Source organism: Microchirus variegatus (assembly GCF_963457635.1).
Source record: "Microchirus variegatus genome assembly, chromosome: 17".
Taxonomy (NCBI): Eukaryota; Metazoa; Chordata; class Actinopteri; order Pleuronectiformes; family Soleidae; genus Microchirus; species Microchirus variegatus.
Window position 1 is genome coordinate 15530566 of NC_139818.1, and position 5299 is coordinate 15535864.

Here is a 5299-nt window from a genome sequence, read left to right on the forward strand (position 1 = left end):
GGAAAAAAAAAAGTCATAATATTCATGTAAATATTGTTATACTCATCTGATCGATATACTGTAATCTATAGGTTGTTAATCTCAAAACGTTTTGTTTTGCACAAAAAAACCGTTTCTGTTTTATTATGTTATTATTGTCTCAGATTTATGATTCTTATATTTTTCTAAAAATTGATGCTCTATTTTGGTGAAATAATTCCGTTTTAATTTAATTTTTTTGTCTTAACATTGCACTGTAGCTCTCTTAAAAAAAACTTATAATACATACAGTGTACAGTATATTCAGATTATATTAATATCAAAAATGCATCAGATTACAATGCAGATTTATGGGTTTAATATGAATCGTTTTACTTAGAAAACTATGACTTTATCATTGTGACATTCTTTTTTTTTTTTTTTTTTACTTTCATAATGTCACTGCCAACAGATATTTTTTGACTTTGTTGTCAAAATTGTATACACAGAAATAATAGCCGCTGCACTAAACCCGAAGCAATATGTGACTGTTACAGGAGAGAGAGAGATGTTCAATCTCTCCTCGGCGGCACCCAGGATATGCAATGTTTCACACGTTACATTTTTCATCATCAAAGCTGCCTCTAATCCACAATCATAGGGACATTTTCAAAGGATGATTGAGTTGTTGAAGGATTTTTCGTCATCTCTCTGCTGCATCTGAGGAAACTTTTCCTTATATTCGTCTTTGGCAGAGAGAGAGAGAGAGAGAACTATGGAAGCCAGTGCTTGAAGAAGATGGTTGAAATCACACTGGGGCTTTGGATAAAAGCTCTCACTGAGGAATTTGATGCCATATTTTCAACCTACATAGCTGCTTTCAAGTTTTCTAGCAAAAAAAAAAAAAAAAAACCTTAATGTATTTTTGAAATGTATTTATTCAAGAGGTACACACATGGTATGTTTGTAGTTTTGAATAATTCCTCAGCGATTATTTTCTCCCCATGCTTTTTGAAGTTTGTTTTATACTGAATACTAAAAACATGCTATCGTCGTTTTAATTTCAGGTTTCCAGTTTTAGTCGCAGAACTGAGATTATTATTATTTCAAGATCAGTTAATGAAGTAACAAGGCAAAGACATCACTGACTGTTATTCGAGCAACAGTGCCTCCAGTGGAGGGAAGAGACCTCAGAAGGAGTCTTCCCCAAAAAGTGTGACTCGAATTTCCACAACTTGCCTTGTGAATTGAATGCACTTCATGTCACTGGTCTCCTTTGCCATGACGCTGTGTGATTGTGTGTGTGTGTGTGTACTTGAATTTGTTACCTCTTTAGGACCTTTTATGGCATAAACACTGAGTTTGTCAGGACCAGTAGTCCTCATGGAGACCAAAACCTGGTCCTATTGAGACAGAACCTCATTTCTAAGAAACTGGATGAGTTTATGCCTAAGATTTGAATTAGCCTAAGGGCTGGGCATTACCTGGTTATAGTCCAAATAGGTTCATTCTGTCTTCTTTGTGCTCTACTTTGAGCTTGAATTTGATTTAGTCAGACGGGTAAAGTAAGATTGTTTACCTTGACGTGTTTCAGCTAACAACTGTAGCCTTCGTCAGACGTGCGACTCGTCTTGCTCAGCTTTCCCTGACGACTACTCTGTCTGACGCCTTGTCATTGTTGTTGTAGGAGTGTGAAAAAGAAACATCAGGGAGACGCAGCGAAAGGAGGAAGCCGAGCAAATAAGACCATCAACCCCGGATGCTGTCCTTGACAAGGCGTGGGGACATTAGACGTCCCCCTGCTGTCTGACAAACCTGTATAAGGAACAGCTAAGTAACATCATATATGACCAAACATATCCAGGTAAACAGGATAATGTTACCTGTCTGACTAAATGCAATATAAGCTCAAGGATTACCTGGTTATAGTTAAGGTTCGGGGATAAAGTTTTATTTCGGCTGTCCAAATGAATGGATGTCAATGCAGCGTCCTAAAAAGAAGAAGAAGAGCTGTGTGAGATGTGTTTGTACCTGGAGAACATATGAGAACAATGGCTGAATAGTTGTTCCTAATTGCTGTCTCCTTGTACTGTGAGCCACTTTCCAAAAGCAGATGTTGAGATATATATATATATATCTGTGCAGTTCTGACTGTTGTTGACTTCCGAGTTTTAGGGATTTTTTTTTTTTACAGTGCACATTGAATAAAATAAATTATATGCTATTGATTTATTTGTACTGGCCTTTTTGTTATTGTTCTGTTGTGTTTCTCATTACAATGACTCGACCTCAAAAATGAATGCATGAGAGTACGCGCGAGTGTGAGTGGATGCCAAATCCACAACTCTAATGAGAGAACATTACAGTTCGTTACAGTGCTGCTCACACGTATAACAAGCTCCGCTTCCTGCTAAATTGCAACCACACGTGCTGTACTCTTTCCTTATCGTCCTCCACTGTTACTCTCTCAGAATTCTGTTAAGATAGCGGGAGCTTGAAAGCCCGATTTTGATTTGACACAGTATGTTGTAGTACTAGAGCTTCAAAATGCAGTTTCAGCCAACATGTAACATCCAATTTTCTACTGCTTTATCCTCCACAGGAGGTTTGCGAGGGTGCTGTGCCAATCTCAGCCTGACATAGGGCGATTGGCGAAGTACACCCTGGACAGTTCGCCAGTCCATCGCAGGGCCACAACCATTCACTCTCACCCCATATTTCATGTCTTTGGACTGTGGGAGGAAGCCGGAGAACCCGGAGAAAACCCACGCACACACGGGGGAGAACATGCAAACTCCATGCAGAAAGGCCCTTGTTCCAACCGGGGCTAAAACCCGGGACTTCTTGCATTTAACATGAAAGTAATTTTAATTTAGTACAATATCTGTTTTAGAATTCACAAAGTGGTTAATAAGAATACGACTGAAAAACAGAAAATGTGCAACCATGAAAAACAAAATAGTGTCCCCTATAAGACACCAGGATAAAGAAATAAAATAAACATTCAGATCTACTGCATTATTTAGACACACTGTTCTGCACATTCTGTACATGTGCCAGCTTTTCCTCTCGTACAAGGATTTTGAAATCTGCACCAACGTTTCTGAAAGGAAGTCCGATTCAATCCAGCTTTATTTATACAGCACGGAAAGAAAAGCCAAGAAGTATGAATGACTTTTAAGACAAGTGTTAAAAACACTGTGGGGGGGACGTCTAATCATGGAGCTTATTCAACAATTTGGGAGTTTTCAGATGCTCTAATAATCTAATCCTCCAGTCTGATCTTCCAGGACGATTAACTAGGCAATGTGATCCTTTCAAACTCAATGTCTAATGATCAGGTAGCTTTACTACGACAGTTTTAAAATAAAGATTAATATGATCAGTGGCCGGCTTGCTTTAAGGAAGCAATTTGCCCATAAATACATTGAGATATAAACCCCTTTTAAAACCCTTGAAAACTCTCTAAAGAAAATGGAGCTGGGGTAATCATTGAACGCTAAGTACCGATACATAGTGTACGTTTAATTTCACAAGCTTTTAAGCATGGGAAATAATTGGCTCACATTTAACGCTGCTGGGAAGTCTAATGATATACAAACTTATGTATGTACATGCTTCGCCACTTTCCGAGCACGCCTAACTTCCCCTCATGATGAGGAAAAACATCAAACCTTAAAAACCCATTAAGTTGAGAACATGGACTCGAAGTGAGTCAGACTCAAAAAAGTAAGACGACGTTTTTTTACACATGCTCATGTTTTCCAAAAGTGACCCGCCCTCTCCGTCCCGTCTTCACCTTTTCCCCCCTCGACACTGTACCTGTTTGTTTTTCTTTGCTTAAGGAATCCCTTGGCCGTTCCCTCCTGAGAAAACCCTGTCTACAAATGTTTTAAGTGTATTTACGCTAGCCCTCTTCATGCTAAAATAATGTGACTTTAACAACCTGCACTGGGCCTTGGGAGCAGATGGGGGAAGCGGAGGCTGATAGCCATTTGTTGACTTGTTCAATTTGCTTGTTATTCCTTCCTCAAGGGGGGGGGGGGGCGTGGGGAGCAACGGGGCCTCTTCGTCAGTGGTTACTCACAGTAATGAACAGAGACAGTTTTCATCCTCCCGCTCAAATCTCTGAAGGGCGGCTCACTATGAGAGAGAGAGAATGCATCTGCTGCGGGACGGCGCACAGACCACCACTGTCAGAGAGCATCCAGCTCAGTATCGCTGGCATGGACGTGTGGGGAGAACTTCCCAAGTCCATTGGGTGAAAAACAGCTTGGAGCATGTGGTGGGTTTGTTTGAGGGGCGGGGCAAGCTGCTGCAGAAAGACAGGCATTTCTGGCAGCCTTGGAAAAGTCTTTGATCGGCCTTTCATTCTTCTGAAATTCCCCTTTTGCTGATTTCATTGATATGGCACACGCCCATACAGGATATAGGCTGCATGTATACAGTTAGCTTGCAGGATTACGGCCGGGTTTTAGAGGTAGGGTTAGAATTGGGTTAGGGTAAGGTTAGGTATATGTGTGTAGGTCTTCAGTAAGCTGTGTGGACCAATATTGTCAAACAAACGTATCTTTGTGAGGACATTTTGGCTGCGTCACACAACTTTCAAAAGTTCCTTTAATATCCTGACTAATTTGTTCCTACTACTTTAGCCTGAAATACACATATCAAATATCCGATTTGTGAGATTTTAACCCTTAAAAAACACTGTTTTTTATGAAAAAAAAAACTACAACGGGTCAATGATTGGCAGAAACATTTATTTTGATGCATTGTTGTTTTTTTGTCAGATGTCAGATTTTTCTTTGAAAAACTGACTAATTTGTTCTTCGTGGCAGAATATGTCACCGTCCCAAAAACTGCCATAAAATACATTTCAAGACTGTGTGGACCAATTGTCAAGCAAACCTATCTTAACTCATTGGCTGGCTGCCATTTTCAGCGCAAAACTGCCAAGCGTTTTACAGCATTTTGACTGATTTTCCCAAGAGCCACAAAACAGTGTGTTCTATGACTATGTAAACACCAAAACTACCAAAAGAAAGAGTGGACTCTCTTCTTTCACCAGACGTCATTGGCAGTTAACGGTTGGATTTGAATTGATGTCATTGGCAGCCAAAGTGTGTTAATGAGCAAATGTTGACCTTGTGAGGACATTCATCTTGACTGGTTCACACAACTATAACAGGCTTTTTTGAGGATTATGACCTGGTTTGAGGGGTTATGTTAGAATTTGACTTCGGATAAGAGTTAGTATAATTAGTTTTGTTGGTTAAGGTTAGCATAAGGGGCTGAGGAATGTATTATTCCAATGAGTGTCCACACAAAGAATGCAAAACCA